Genomic DNA, 15924 nt, shown 5'->3' on the forward strand with positions numbered 1-15924 from the left:
TCAGACTGCAAGTAGGACAATGTTCTAGTTCTTTCCAGAGAGAGCACATGTGTGTCTGTGTACATGGACAGACACACACTTGTAATGCTCAAATACACTTGTAAGTACTTGTATAATGCACACATACGGATATCTGTCAGAGCATGCTTCCATGTGACTGCCTGACAGATGGGTTGAAGCTGCCCCAAACGTTTTCCAAGTAGTATACTCATTATGGCTGTAGATGGTCAAGCAAGGTGGTGGAGATACATTAATTCTTGTATGATTGTTGGGCCGATGGGACTCACAATGACATTGGGAATGAATTACCCTTGGTGTATGAAGAGAATAAAGAAAAATAAAGAATATGGCTCCTAAAGTCATCATCTATGCCAGGCATAAGCCTGTGGGGAGATCATGCGTTCGGTTGTGTGTGTGCGCATCTGTCTGTCCATGCAGTGATTCACAGTTTTAGAAAAAAATATATGAATTGACTGTTTTAAAACATCACTGTCTCCTCGCTCCTCTTAACCAGCCGGTAGGGGCCGCAAGTGATCAACAACTGCTTCAGTAACAAAAGGCATTTTCGGCAATCCGCTAGGCTGAAAACAAGCCTTACCCAGTCTGTTGCAGGCCACATTTTGGCCGTTGTCGTGGCTGAAAAAATGATCTATAGGAAGGTTTGGTCTCATTTTGAACCGCAGCATCTGAAGTTTAATCCCACAGCTGATATATTATGATTTACTAAAGTTAGGCACGATACGAGATGAATATCCCAGGTTTTGTTATCTTCAACACCATCTTGACCCGTCATTAAGCCCCGCCCCTTTGTTGTTCACAGAAGGGTCTACAAGGATATATCCAGGATGGCAAACTGTCTCAGCTGCGAAAACAAGTTTAAAAGATATAGATAGGGTATGTTTTTATTCACTGTTGCAATCATTAAAAAGCAAAAGCAGTATGTGTATACATTCAGTAGTAGCTAGCGTAGCATAGAGGTGCTAACGTTAATGATGTGCTGTACACTGCTAATGTTAGCCCCATAAATTTTTACGTAAAAACGTAACATTTTAGAAATGTTTGTCTCCTTTCAACCTCTCCGGGTAACAAGTATCACCATTACACATGCCCCTGGCACAACGTTTAACCATGAGTAGCTCAAAATCCACAAAACCTGCCTGAAAATTAAAAAAAATCTGAAACCATGCATGAAAGTCTATGGATCCCATTGGCTTTTTGTCCAGGGAACCGGGGCGATTCTAACTTCCTGGTTGGCCGACAAAAATACGTCATCCCTGGAGTTTATTTTTCTAGTTTAAATTCAAACTCAACATAGTCAATATCAATTTCTAAGCTATTATGTTTTCACGCCTGTTTTCTCTGTGCTACACTTCAAGACTAAACCAAAAGGTACAGTTCTGCGGAAGTAAAAATAGTCTTTTCTTAGAGCATGATAATTTATATCTGACAAGAAATTTAACCACTTTCCACAGTTCAAGAAGTGCTAAATCTTCTAAAAAGAAAAAAAGAGAGAAAGAGAGGGTGTGTGAGAAGAGGGAGTGGAAATCAAAGAAAGTATTTACAGTACAGTGCTAATGATTCATAAGTGACACGCTGAAACTGCCTTGTTTGATGTGGGCAGGATTATGAGAGAGAGTGTGTTTTATGTATGTTTTTCTATATGTGGTGTGTTTGTCATGCCATTTGTGTCTGCTGTCTGATTCCTCCATACTGACCCATATATTATCACGTGTTTAATCTTGAACACCTGTGTGTCAGGTTTGTTCATGTGTGTGTGTGTGTCAGCTCCTCTGTGAACCTCAAGTAAGAGTAAGTAGTGTAGTGACATGATTGCTTTCAGTGGGATTGGGAGTTAATCTGTAGTCTGACAGCTTCTATCATCCCCTGGTTGTCATGACAATGGCACATCTGATACAGAGAGCTCTGCTGTTCTAGATTGGACCTATTTATGGACTGTGTGCATGTTTGCTTATGCAAATGTTTTTCTTTAAGACCTAACCTTAAAGTTTGGTGGTATCCATGGAAAACGAAGTTCAGTTGTTGCTTGACACAAGTTCATCTTGTGTAACTTGTTACATAAATCCTTGCTTAAATCAAACGGAGGAATACAAGTGCCACCTAATACCATAGACAGTGGACTCTGATTTTTTTGAGTCAGCAAAAGGCAGTTCTATTAAAAGCTCTCGCTCAGTGACCCTTTGTGAAGCCAAAGCCTTGGCAGCGTGCCCAACACACACACACAACATAGAAGGGAAAGTACTTGTCTTAAGGAGGAAAGCACAACACAGAAGGTATGTTGTGCTTGAGTGCCATGCCACTGGAACAGAGGAGTTTGATTCTAAAAATACCTGCCTCCCACCACACTCGCACTCCCCAACACGCAAGAGCCTTTGCACTGGAAGACCTAACAGCTTGATGGCAATTACTGCAAAATTGCTCTTATTTTCTCTAAGCCTTCATAATTTCCAGTCAACTTGTAATTCATCAGTTTGTGTGTGTTTGCATCAAGTGAGCCGGCGGAGGAAATGGGTAACGCCCCGCTGCTATTTAAAGCCTCAGCCACTCCAGGTATAGGCCCTGAAACTTCACTTTACTCAACCATGCCAAACATTTACCAAAAGTCTCTGCCTGACACCTGTGACCAAGTCATGCGAAAGCAATTAGTGAAAACCAAACACAGACATTTCATGTGTAAGTGAGGCCACCCAAACTCATCAGTTACACAGGACTAAGCAGTAAAACCATTACAAGACGATTAAAATTCACTCAGAGTAAATGCAGTTTTTTTTTTCTTTTTTAACCTCGCTTCCCGCTTCCCTTAGTGAGCGGGTAGGAGTAGACATCAAAAAGCCTGCATGTGTGTGCCCAGTGTTCACAGACCATATGGCTCTAACAGTCATCAAGTGTGGCTGAGGCTCCGGTGGATACATGTCAACTATGTAACGCACATGCCATAATTGTCACATCTCACATTGTCCTTTCTAGCAATCACTGAAATGGATGCGTGTGACAGTGGTTTGACCCCATCCAGGTGGTTTGCATTTGGAGGCGAATCTATTTATAGGCCAGTTAAATACGAGCCAGGTGTTGTCAAAAAGCCCGGGCAAAGCTGGCTCGCTCTCTAGTGTCATGAGCAGGATATACTTAAAATACACAAGTGAGCCATGGGCAGCCACGCAAGCTGGGGAAAAAAAAAAACTAGTATTAAGAGTTTGGGAAGCCAATGTGAACTGGAGTCAGGTTAACTGAGCTAAGCTACCCACCAAATTGTGAAAATCTCAATTAAAAAAAAAAGCTAAAAGCTGCAGTGGGTAGAAAAGAAAGTTATTTTTATAAAACGGTCACTTTATCCTGGCAGTAGTGCATGAGACAGGTAATTCTTAAATAAATCATGTGCCTCTGTGTCCTCCGGTGCTCCTAATGGCATGAGTTTGCAATGTTATGATATGAGCATATTTTTATGTACCTGTGAGGGTTTCTGGACTATATTTGTTGTTGTTTTGAGTTGTCAATTGATTTCTAATTATAAATATATACATATATTTGCATAAAGCAAGCATATCTGCCCACTCCCATGTTGATAAGAGTATTAAAATATTACTAATCTCCCTTTAAGGTACATTTTGAACGGATAAAAAATGTGTGACTGATTAGCGATTGATTGATTAATCACAATTAACTATGGACAATCGTGCGATTATTCATGATTAAATATTTTAAGCGATTGACAGCCCTAGTTTAGAGGACGGGAGATGGGGAGACAGACAGCCCCAGCTGTGCCTGTTGGAGGGCTCTTTCAGTGCCACTAGCCAGCGCTGCATTAACGTTTCTGATCTCCGATTCAGCAACAGTTTATGAAATGGACTGTTTTGTCCTTGATTTTAATGTTGCAAAAATCATCTTTACATCCAGGAACAATACAATACTGTCCCCCCTTTTGTTTTCTTTTGTCCTGTGTCTCCTAAGTCTCCATCTTGTACGGTCTCTACCGTTGTATCTGTGTAACTCAGCCGAGCCGATCATTCTAGTGATGTGACAGGCTAGAGTACTGCAACGTGGCGGCGCTTCTTTTTTAATTTAAATGCTTACATGTTTGTTGTACATTAGAATCGTTGATTAGAGTGGAAATCCATTTAGTAAGTCAGCTTAACTTGGTTAACTGCTTCATGTCCACTTCAAGGCGGGCCATATGGTGCACACTGATTATAGACTACATATTTAGGGATAAAAAGTCTTACAAAAACACTCACATTAGGCTGTTTCTATATTGTATATTCTGTCTTGTCTTCATCTGTTCAAAATTACATACTTGTGACCGACAAGGGTACACATAACAAAAACTGGCTTCATATGTATTTTCTGTCGTTCAGAAATGTCCACACACTGAGAGAAGAAGAAGAAAAAATGTATTATTGTTCCAGGTAAAACTTGCCAAATTCAAACTTTAGCCGACATACTCTAAACAGACTTAGAGAACTGGCTACCTTTGATCCAAGGAAATAAAGTCAATGCCTTGCTGACCACAGATGCCATCCAGTGTGCTGTCCTCTGGTTACAATCTTTCACAACTCTTCATGGCTGCCAACCCACAGGGCTCTGCCTACTTCCATTCTCCACTCCATCATTTTAAATCTGATCCTTTGAGTCTTTATTCAAAACACGTATTGGTCAGTAGTCTGGGTTTTGGTCCACCACAATCAAACACAATCCCTCTCCTGCTGGTGTTTTGCCCCAGTGGCAGACAGGAACAGGAAAAGCGGGACAAAATGTCAAAAATGAAATGTGAAAAAGACGCATAAGTAGCCACTTTTGAAGATTTTCAGTTCGGTTCCTCAAGAACATATCTTAGAGTTGGACTTACTGCACATACAACATTCTCTGTGTTGTTTTCTTTTACAAACCACATGTCTGATCCCTATCCACGATGGCAGAAAATCCATTCCATGTTTTCACAGTGCTAGGGTTAGATATCTATTTAAAATTCTTAGGAATGTCCTGTACTGGCAAACTATGATTTGGAAAGCAGCAGAACTTTGGATTTTTGTCAGTACTTTGGGGTAGTTCCCAGTGTCATAGCTTACTTTTAAACTTGAAACATTGTCAACAGTAGCCATGAATTATGGACTTAAAAAACTCAGCATTGACATGATCCACCTATTATCAACCTACTACACTTCAACGGCCAGACTGTGTACAAGCCCACAGGAATTTCCGTAGTGGCTAAATGGTGGAATTACAACTTCCGTGTCCGTCATTTGATGCCATTTACCCAAAAAGACTTTTCCCATAGACTTACATTGGGAAAGAGACGTCTGTAACTTGGCGAATCATTTTTTTTGTTTTTAGGTAAATCAACTTCCCAGAACGGACACATAAATAGCCCTTATTAAAATTATAAGGTCCTAAAAGTTGTACAGCTGAATGCACCACTGAGCAACTTTCATAGGAATAAACGAGGCCCCGCCTCCAACGCTGTATCCTGTTCTCTTTAGACATTTATGGCTGTGTATGCTTATACATCTAAACTGTTTCAAAAGTAACACAATTATGGAATAACAACACTGCCTACTCACTGAAAAAGGCATTCACAGCCACATAAAGTTCTTGACTACAGCTCTATTCGCACACGAGACAAAGAGTATAGAAGCAAAGAGGCGAAACTCTGGTACTTTTTTGACCATAGCTCCTAGATGACGCTGCGGTAGCGCTGCAACAGTTGTGACGTCATCCTTGCTAGCGAGTGCCAACAGTGTGCAACCATAGCTAACGTTCAGTTAGAAATGGAGTCTGCTAACGCCAACAAACGTCCAGCCCCCACCACAACTCAGACTCCAACACAAACTTCACGGAAGCACAAAAAAAACTGCATTATATCTAGCAGGGAAGCCCATCTTGCAAAACAGTAATATGACTGACGACAATTTATCGACTTTGATTCATGGAGGGACCTTCGTTTGATTTTGGGTATCAAAACAGACCCCAAGCTGGCAAAATTCCTATTGGACAGGTAAGCCAACATTACTGTCAAGCATGTGAAATATATAGTGATATTGTGGTTTAGTTGGCTAATGTTACAATCACGTTCAGTCTCGTTCGTGTCGCCTCATTGTTTTGACTGATGCTCGCTACAGGACGCCGACTGTCGTTGACAAGAAGCAATTTCTGATTCCTACATACAGCCCCTTTAATCATTAAAGTATAACTCGTTATTCTCAAGTACCATACTGTACATGCTGTATCCATCAGTTGCTAAAATGCTACAGGCAGTATATACAGTACAGTATATACCTCTCATTCTGGAATGAAACCCTTCATCCTGTAATACCAACCTGGAACTTCTACAGAATAGGAAACTTTAACGTGAGTACATTCCATCCTGCCATGTGCACTTTAATTTGCTGTTGACATGTGTGCTATTGCATCTATCAACACAGATATTCATCAGGTCTGTTTATACATTTTGGGTGGTGCAAGCAGCAGACGAGGAAATGGTAAGAATTCTGTTCATTTAACAGTATTTTTCACCTCAAAGCATTCTCTGTCAGTGCCCCAGTCAGCTCTGATTTCATTGGTTTGGCCGCGCCGGGTTCAGCTCTGCTGCGTTTAAGGCGTGCTGGTCTTACGTCTGTGGCATCTGTTGAGGAATGTGATGAATGCTGTCTGTACCATTCTGACAGCGCTATACTTGCATGATTTGCACCCAGACAATCTGCTCCACCCTGATGCTTGAGGATTACGGCTGATGTTTGGACTTCAATGTTTGAAGTACAAGCAGCGGAAAAAACTACTTTACAAAGTGCCATTTCAGACAAAAACATAACAAGTAGAAATGTACCTAGCTTGAAAAAAACTTTACTGGAGACCCAACCACAAGACATATCTGTGGATGAGTGATGCGAACCTTTTTTACACAATAAGTCAACCATGCAACTGCTATTACAGGTGCATCACATACACAAGTTTCCGAGCCAAGCTATGTATACGGTTGACAAGAGCAACAGACATGCATTATGAGGTGAGTGTCATGTTATCTGATGGAAAAATCTAGCTGTAATTCAAGCCTGAATGAATCTGAAACAGGAATGAAGGTGTTGCATCAGCATCTCTTGTGTCATGAACTGTACTTTTTTTGTATTTCATTTGGCTAATTCTATGTTTCTATGACACAGTGTAATATACACTGAGAATGAACTGAGTCCTGCAGCCAAGAGCTGGACGAACCAACAAACCCAGTGCCAATCGATTTAGACGATGATGTGACTCACCAGTTCTTAAATCTCATCAGAGCAAAGCACATCTTCTGTAACTGCATGGCCCTTTCCTGTCAGAAACAAATATCAGTACTTCGATACTCACAAGCTACTCATTTGGTATCGATTACTTTAAAAAACAATATTGATGATAAAATTATATAAAAATATGGGTGGCTGCATCACTTCCAAAAGTTTTCACTACTTTTGTATAAAGTTTGTGCCAAAAGATAAAAATACAGTAAGATGCCTTATTTGTAACAATAAAGTGCCACACACAGCAACATGAGTCCTTCTTCAAACATTTAAAAGCAAAACACCCTGAAAGTTATAAGGAGGCTTATTATATAATCATAGTATTTCTGTAAAATACTGGACTACTTTTTACACTTTTTTACACAAACATTTTTATTGAACTGTACTTATATTTGCTTTTGTAATAAATTTGTTATTAATGGCCGGTATGTGTCATGTGACTTACCTTTTAGTGTAATGATCTTTTTTGTTTTTCTAAAAATGACCATTATTTTGAAAAATCCCATTTAAGAAATTATCAGTATTGGTATCATTAAAATTGTAACAAAAAGTATCAGTATCGTATCAAATTTTAAAAGTTTGGTATCGCCCATTCCTAGTGTTCAAAAGTTTTGGTTGACATGTATATGAAGGAAAGAACTGTCAGTCATTTATTGTCTATCTTCCTTAAAATGAAACCTGATCCGAGCAAAAGCTTATCCGATCTTGCCAGGCCAATCACCAACCTTTTGGAAAAAGTCAACGCATAATGTCTCTTCTTCTACAGGAATGAGGCACTGTAAATTTCCGCTGTTGGGTCAGCGACTTAAAGCACATGACCTTGAGGTCACAATGTGGGGAGGCTTAATCCCTATGACTAAGCCCTGCCCTCATTGTATTTCTGGTCGACAATTCCAATTCAATAAATTTGCCCACAATAAAAGCTATTGTGAGGAAATGAGTTGTGGAGGAAAACCGATGGCTGTGAAAAACACACATTGCAGTTAATAATGAGAAGGCTACTCTTGTTTCTGGACTGTTGTATGTTCTGCGTGACTCGGTTTTATAATTAAAACAGGTGGGAAAAGAATAGTGTCAAAAGCAATAAAGCAATATAAAGCTGCAGAGAGCTGTTATGGGTTTTTGACATGCAACAATAACGCAAAAGATCTCCATGACATCTATTCAGACTATTTAATTAAGGAGTCATGTCACCACTGGTTGTCACAAAATCGTGCTTATTAAGTTTGTGGAATGCACTTTAGAGTTCAACCACAGTACACTTGACTTGGTTTAAATAGACAGTGCTTTTCCTTTTTGAAGCAATTCTTACGATTTAATCATGTGAAAATGTGTCCACAGATGAGTTTGAAATAGGTATTCATGTCACCAAAATTAAAGGGGACATAACATGCTCATTTTCAGGTTCATACTTATACTATATACATATACTACTCATACTTCATATTTTGGGTTTTCTACTAGAACATGTTTACATGACATATCTGACTCGCGCTATTTTAAGATGAGGGTTGTTCCTTTTTCCTTCATGGAAGCGAATAAATTAATATCCGTGTCATAAAATTTCCCACTGGACTTGTTGTGATCGTTATGGAAACTCATTTCTCCCAGTATAAAGGAAACAAAATAAGATGAAAACTTAGCTGTGATGAAAAAAAAAGATCCTGTTAGTCATTATGATGACAAAGTTTCTCGAAATAATGACTTACTCTTTCAAAATTATTATTTAGTATCGCAAAATAATGAGAAACATTCTCAAAATAATGACTTATATCACAAAATAATGAGAAACCTTCTCAAGAATAATGATTTGGTATCTCATAATGATGACTTATTATCATAAAATAATGACTTAGTATCGCAAAACAATGACTTAGTTTCTCAGAATGTCTTAGTATCTCAAACTAATGACGAAGTGTGTCAAAATGATGACTTAGTATCAGAAAATAATGACTCATTATATCAAAATAATGGCTTAGTAACTCAAAATAATGAAAAGCTTTCTCAAAATAAGGACTTAGTATCTCAAAACAATGACTTGGTATCACAACATAATTCGAAACTTTCTCAAAATAATGACTTAGTACCTCAAAAAATATGACCTACTTTGTCAAAATACTGACCTAATATTGCAACCTAATGACATAGTTTGTCAAAATAATGACATAGTATGTCAAAATAATGACTTAGTATGTTAAAATAATGAGAAACTTTCTCAAAATAATGACTTAATATCTAAAAATTATGACTAAGTGTCTCGTAGTATGTCAAAATATTGACTTAGTATCGCAACATAATGACTTAATTCGTCAAAATAATGACCTAGTATTTCAAAATAATTACTTTGCATGTCAAAATAATGACTTAGTATGTCAAAATAGTGAGAGACCTTCTCATAATAATGACTTAATATCTGAAAATAATGACTTAGTATGTCAAAATATTGACTTAGTATCACAACATAATGACTTCTTTGTCAAAATAATGACACAGTATGTCAAAATAATGACTTAGTGTCTGAAAATAATGACTTAGTGTCTCAAAATAATTACTTACTATCGCAACTTAATGAGAAAATTTTCTAAAAATAATCACATAGTATGTCAAAATAACTACAAAATTACTCTGAACTACTATCTTTTTATTTTGAGATACTAAGTTATATGGAGACATTTTTTCATTATAATGACTTACAGGATCTTTTTATTCATCACAATGGATGGTAAATGTGCAAAAAATCCCCTCCTCCAATATAATTAGCATCACTGAGAAATGAGTAAGCTAGCTAATGTTCTCGGTTATGAATTTGAATGACAATTTAATTACATTTGCTGTAATTTGTTTGGTTTAAGACCAGAACACCATTGTTTTCCCTTTTTTTCCAGAATCTTGATGGTTCACAATCTGGATATGGAAACAATAGCTGCTGTAAAATGACAAAGACAGTGCTTTTATTTTATTATAGTGACAATGATAGCTATATTTAGAATACTGAAGGTATGGTTTCCCTTGGTTGCCTGAAGAAAATGCTACTGCCTTTCAGAGGGGGTACACGAGGGGGTTAAGGCTTGTTGTCCAGGGGGCCTCTGCTGTTGGACCCAGCCCAGAACCAGCACTTTCCAGAGGGTGTGTAGGCTCAGTTTTAAGGGCAATACAAGAGTGGGAAAGGAACCATTTACAGCATTAAAGGCATGGAAATATTTAAGTACAAGGCCAACTCTGCTCCATAAGGTGTCATAATTCAGAAAATATAAGGACCCATTTGACTTTTATTTATTTTTTTACAAAATGGCAATTTATATCACTCACACAATCATCTCAAAAATTTAAACAGGGTGTGGACTAACAGGCAACAAAACCAACACTAACTAGTCCAGGAAATACCCTTCAAGGTCCATAAACTTACTCAAGGAAAAATTAATAAACCTGGTTGGATCCCAGACGAGCCCCCTATTGGTTACAAGTTGGCTCCTAGTTGCAAAAAAAGAGGTAGCTCACGCAAACAAATCCTTGAAGGGTTTTACTTGGCCAAACTACGGATTGACATAAACATAAATAAAACATGTACATCAGTAATATCAGGAGTGTATGTTTGAGTGTATCATGAGGAGTGTGTGTAAAAGACAGAATCAAAAACAGGCATGTTTGTAAAGGGGAGACTCGTGGGTACCCATATAACCCATTTTAATTCAAATATCCTGAGGTCAGAGGTCAAAGGACCCCTTTGGAAATGGCTATGACAGTTTTTCCTTGCCAAAACTTAGCGTAACTTCCTAGTGTTAGCCTTCTTCCTGACAAGCTACTATGACATGGTCTGTATCGATGAATTTTTAGATTTTCTAGTTTCATATGATACCGGTATCTTCACTCTTACTTTAAAACTGATAGACTGACTGTCGTTAAAACAAATTTGTGTTTTTTCGCGTTATTGAATTAACTTTGACAGCCCTATTTATCATATAAGTATGTTATACAAGCCACACTACATTATTTACATGATGCATGCTATACTGTACATGTCACATACGACACACAGACCTCAAATGTGTGTTTGGAGGACCTGGGAGCACCTGGCACAAACCTACAATTCATACACCATACAGAAATGAGAAAAGATAGCCTACCTGCTATCACAGTTTTTTTTTTTTTCTTTAATGGAGCTCCATAATGATTTGTTGCCGCTTCCTTCACTCACACACAGATTCTGACGAGAGCAGTGACCAATACATTTGCGCAGTGTAATATCTAGCTCCCAGTGGAGTGTTTACAAAAGACAGGAAATTACATGAGTTTGGAGCTTGTGTGGGTTCCCACGCTGACTGGGTGGCAGTGACAACGGGAACGATGAGCCAATGGGAGCTCTGGAGCTCATGGGTTCGTAGGCCTTTATAATCAATGTGTCCATCTTTATCCAAATTTACTGCAGGTAAATTTTCTTCTTTGACTACAATTGCTAATCTTTAGTTTCATGTTCAAGGGGAACATTTCTGCCTCTGTTTTCAGCTGTTGCAAAATACAAGGTCTGGTTATGATTGGGCTGAAAGGATTTTATCAGACTTCTATGATTCACTTAGTTCTGTATTTAGTGAGAATGGCCTGTGTATTTCATCATTATTATTATTCTTAAGAGAATTGGAGCTGCACTTTCCTTCGTATTTTTTCTTTATTGGGGAAATCCATCCCGATCACATTTTGGAATCTCGTAGGCAAACCCATGATTTAGAACAAAAAGGTTTCCTCTGGACAACATGACAAATTAATGACGCGTCTGCAGTTACTTTCATCTCCATTGGCAGTGCTGTGAATATTTCATCCACTTGGGCAAGCCCTTGGACTACACTGGCAAGGCTAACTTATAGGACACTCTGCCTCTTTTTTTCAGTCAGTTCTGGTTGGCATCCACTACAGACAGCTTGGCCAGGGGCTTGAAAAGCCCGTCCAAAAGGCCCCTGCCATGTTTACTGTACTGCACAAGCCTCGGCACGGCACAACATGGGTGGCCCTGCTACGCAGTCGCCTTCAGTCTCAGTGAAATTGCGGCAGTATTATGGAAACACCGCACCCGTCTGGCTCAGGTTTTACCCAGCACATAACAAGTCAGTCCTTCTATTCTGCACATTAACTATATGGCTACCCTTCAGTGGAGGTTTGCTCATGTTCCTATACATGGCTGTTGATGTCTAAGCCAAGCAGAATGTGCTTCTGAAAAACAAGATAGTAAAAAATAGTTGTATGGTTTTGCATTCCAAGTATGGTGTCCACACATGCCATGAATTTAAAAGCCAAAACTGGAATTACAAGTAACTTTTATGATACATATGGATGAATAAACAAAAGCGTAGAAGTTCAAGACTTTTATTGGGAAGGATCACATCGTGAACAGCAATTGTCTGTTGGTGACTTCAGGGTAGAGGATTGTTATTTGAAACTGCAACTCATCAGCCGCTTACGCAAAGGTCAGACACCCAAGAAGAGCCAATTATTGTGTAACTGTTCCTCAATTAAAGATGCTTGGCCTTTAGTGGCCTTAACAGCACCTCAACAAAACAATGTGTCCTATGGTCTTTGCTCGGTGTTCCTATCACCATGCATTTTACATGCGCGCCCGAGGAAGTGTTTGCATTATAAATGTGACATGCTAGCCTACACTGACGCACAGCATAGCATATGGTCCGCCTCCAGTCTGAACAGTGCTGCCGCATTCCACATCGACCACGGTCAAAGCATTTCTGCAAATAACTGGTCGTCCTTGTTGAACCCAGTGCACCACAGAGGTTGGACTTTTTTTTTTTTTTTACATCAAGTCAATTCAGGTTATTGAAAAGCTTTCTTGTGTATTACCAAGGCGGCAGCCAGTGGGTCTGAGAAGTGAAGCCAATGCAGAAGTGCCTTAAACTTACATTGTTTATAGTACCCAGCCAGGGGCAACTCCTCTGGTAGCAAAAAGAAGTCTGATTGTATAGAAGTCTATGAGAAAATGACCCTACTTCTCACTTGATTTATTACCTCAGTAAACATTGCAAACTCAATCTCTAGTTTCAAGTCTTCTTCAGTACAGCATTATGCTCATTTGGTAAATTATGGTCCCATTTAGAGTCAAATACACCATAAAGCAGGGGATACTTGATTGAAAAGTTGCTGCCATGGTGTTGTCCGGTCTGGGAGTTGTCCGCGTTTCGTCTAAGAACCCTTTCACAGTGTGTTTTCATTTCATGACAGTTAACTATAACTAGGGCTGTCAATCGATAGCATAAAAAATATGCTCAAATCATAACATGGCAAACTGCAGCCCAACAGGTAACAACAGCTGTCAGTGTGTCAGTGTGCTGACTTGACTATGACTTGCCCCAAACTGCATGTGATTATCATAAAGTGGGCATGTCTGTAAAGGGGAGACTCGTGGGTACCCATAGAACCCATTTTCATTCACATATCTTGAGGTCAGAGGTCAAGGGACCCTTTTGAAAATGGCAATGCCAGTTTTTCCTCGCCACAATTTAGCGCAAGTTTGGAGCGTTATTTGGCCAATTTTGCAACAAGCTAGTATGATATGGTTGGTACCAATGAATTCCTTAGATTTCTTTAGTTTCATATGATATCAGTATCTTCATTCTTTAAAACAGAGCCCGTTACAACCTGAAAATCGTAAGTTTTGTTAATGCGTTTAAGAAATTAGTGGCGTTAAAATTAATTTGCATTCAAGCGTTATTATCATGTTAACTTTGACAGCCGTAATTATAACCTTTTTGGTTGCCTAAAAATCCCTTATCCAGTGTTCAGTTGTACTTAGCTCCATCCTCTTGTGTCACTACTGATTGTAAAAAAACAAGATGGCAACGTCCAAAATGCCGAACTCAAGGCTTCAAAATAGCAGTCCACAAACCAATGGGTGAAGTTACGGTGACTAAGTCCACTTCTTACGGTATATATAGTCTTTGGAATTATCACTCTGGTTTTTCTGGGATTCCATATAGCACCACACGAGTGCTTTCCTAAGCCAGGGTCCAGAGCTAAAGTGGGATAACTCAGCAGGGTCTCAGGCAAAATGAATCATTTAGTCTCACAGGTATTTAATTTCAATGTCACAACACTTGGCTTACAATCACAGACAAACACACTCAAACATATGTATGCACACATGCGCTCACTCAAAAGAACAGTTTGGGATGGCCAGTGTTCCTTGCACCATTAACTATCCACGGGCCAGGATGACTCACCGGCGTTTCATTTGTTTTAAGTGTCCACTACACCAGCGGATCCAAAGCATTGCAAAATCGGACCAACTGCTGAGCTGCTCCCTCATCCGCTCTGCCCTGTTTTTACAAGGGCTCAAAACTTTCACTGATTTTGCACCCATCCTGTGACGGGTCACGGGTCGGTGTAATTCACCGTGTGCGTTCAGATGGTAGTCGTTCAATTTTCCTCTCCCTTTCATGTGCTTTTTTTTTTTTTCTGTGCGGCACTTGCCGTTACTGCCGTTTTCCAAGATAACAACTGTCAAACAAGACTAATTATATTGGGAGGGGAGGGGGCGGGGGTGTCCACATACCGGTGGGGAGAAAGAACGACTGATGTGATTAATGGTACAGTAATGGAAAAGTAAGTTCCTACAGAGCCAAAAATGTTTAATGAATTGGAACTGAACAAGAAAGGGAAAGTGAGGTGGGAACGCTGAGAGAAAAATTGGGAAAACAAACGGAGGATGAAAGATGGGTTTTCAGAAGACGAAACAAAGAGAAAGGAGGATAGTAGTGAAATAGAGCAGTCAAATCAGACAAGAAAGTTGTTGTTATAAGAAGGCAGAAGAGGGGCTATGATAACTATGGCATTGATGATGTGGTGTATCAAAGATTTTTCAAAAGAATATCTCAGCATTTTAAATGTTGCTTATTGCCAATAGTTAGATGAGATTGATTCTACTTTCATGTCTGTACAGTAATATGTAGCTAGAGCCAGGAGACGGTTGGCTTAGCTTAGCACAAAGACAGGAAATGGGGGGGAAACAGTTAGCCTGGCTCGGTCCGAAGTCTCCTGGATTAGACCAGTGATTCTCAAAGTGGGGTCCGGGGACCCACAGGGGTCTGTAGCACTCTGTCAGGGGGTCCCTGACCCCAAAAAGTTTGACAACCCCTGGCTTGGACAACGTGACATTTTCACACTTAGGTTTTTGTATGTATTAAACAAACAAGCTATAACATGTTGATTAAAGGCCTCACGCACGTTACTGAGGGAAGAAGTTCGCTGAGTGAACGCAGAAGTCACCGCTGGAGGATCTACCACGAGCATTTTAGCATTTAGCATGTTAGCCAGATCCAGAATGCACCTGTTGGTCACGCAACATTGTGGGAGTGTTTGATTTGGGTCACTTAAATCAGTGATTAATTAAGTCAGATGTAACCTTTTTTTAACATATGCCAAGGGACAATAATGCTAACCTTAAAGGGATAGTTCGGGTGTTTTGAATTGGGGTTGTATGATGTACTTATCATGGTAGATTAGTATTACTTACAAAAGATGATGGTCGGCACCCCCCTGACACTCAGCCAACAAAGGTAATCACATGACTTCAACTCATTACTGAGAAGGATGCTGCCCAACACAGGTCAATGTACACATCCTCACAAATGATAAATAGTGC

The 15924-nt window shown here is 39.4% G+C and overlaps 1 long non-coding RNA gene across 1 annotated transcript in view; it reads right to left on the reverse strand.

Annotated features, from left to right (window-relative positions):
• Window positions 1–1773: 1773 nt before the first annotated feature.
• LOC119500878 overlaps window positions 1774–15924 on the reverse strand; it is a 28914-nt gene continuing 14763 nt past the window's right edge. The window contains exons 3-4 of the long non-coding RNA XR_005209704.1: window positions 9918–9923; window positions 1774–1785 (exon numbers count right to left, since the gene is read on the reverse strand). This is a non-coding gene — a long non-coding RNA (uncharacterized LOC119500878). The remainder of the gene's footprint in view (window positions 1786–9917; window positions 9924–15924) is intronic.

This window comes from Sebastes umbrosus, chromosome 13, assembly GCF_015220745.1.
Source record: "Sebastes umbrosus isolate fSebUmb1 chromosome 13, fSebUmb1.pri, whole genome shotgun sequence".
Lineage (NCBI taxonomy): Eukaryota > Metazoa > Chordata > Actinopteri > Perciformes > Sebastidae > Sebastes > Sebastes umbrosus.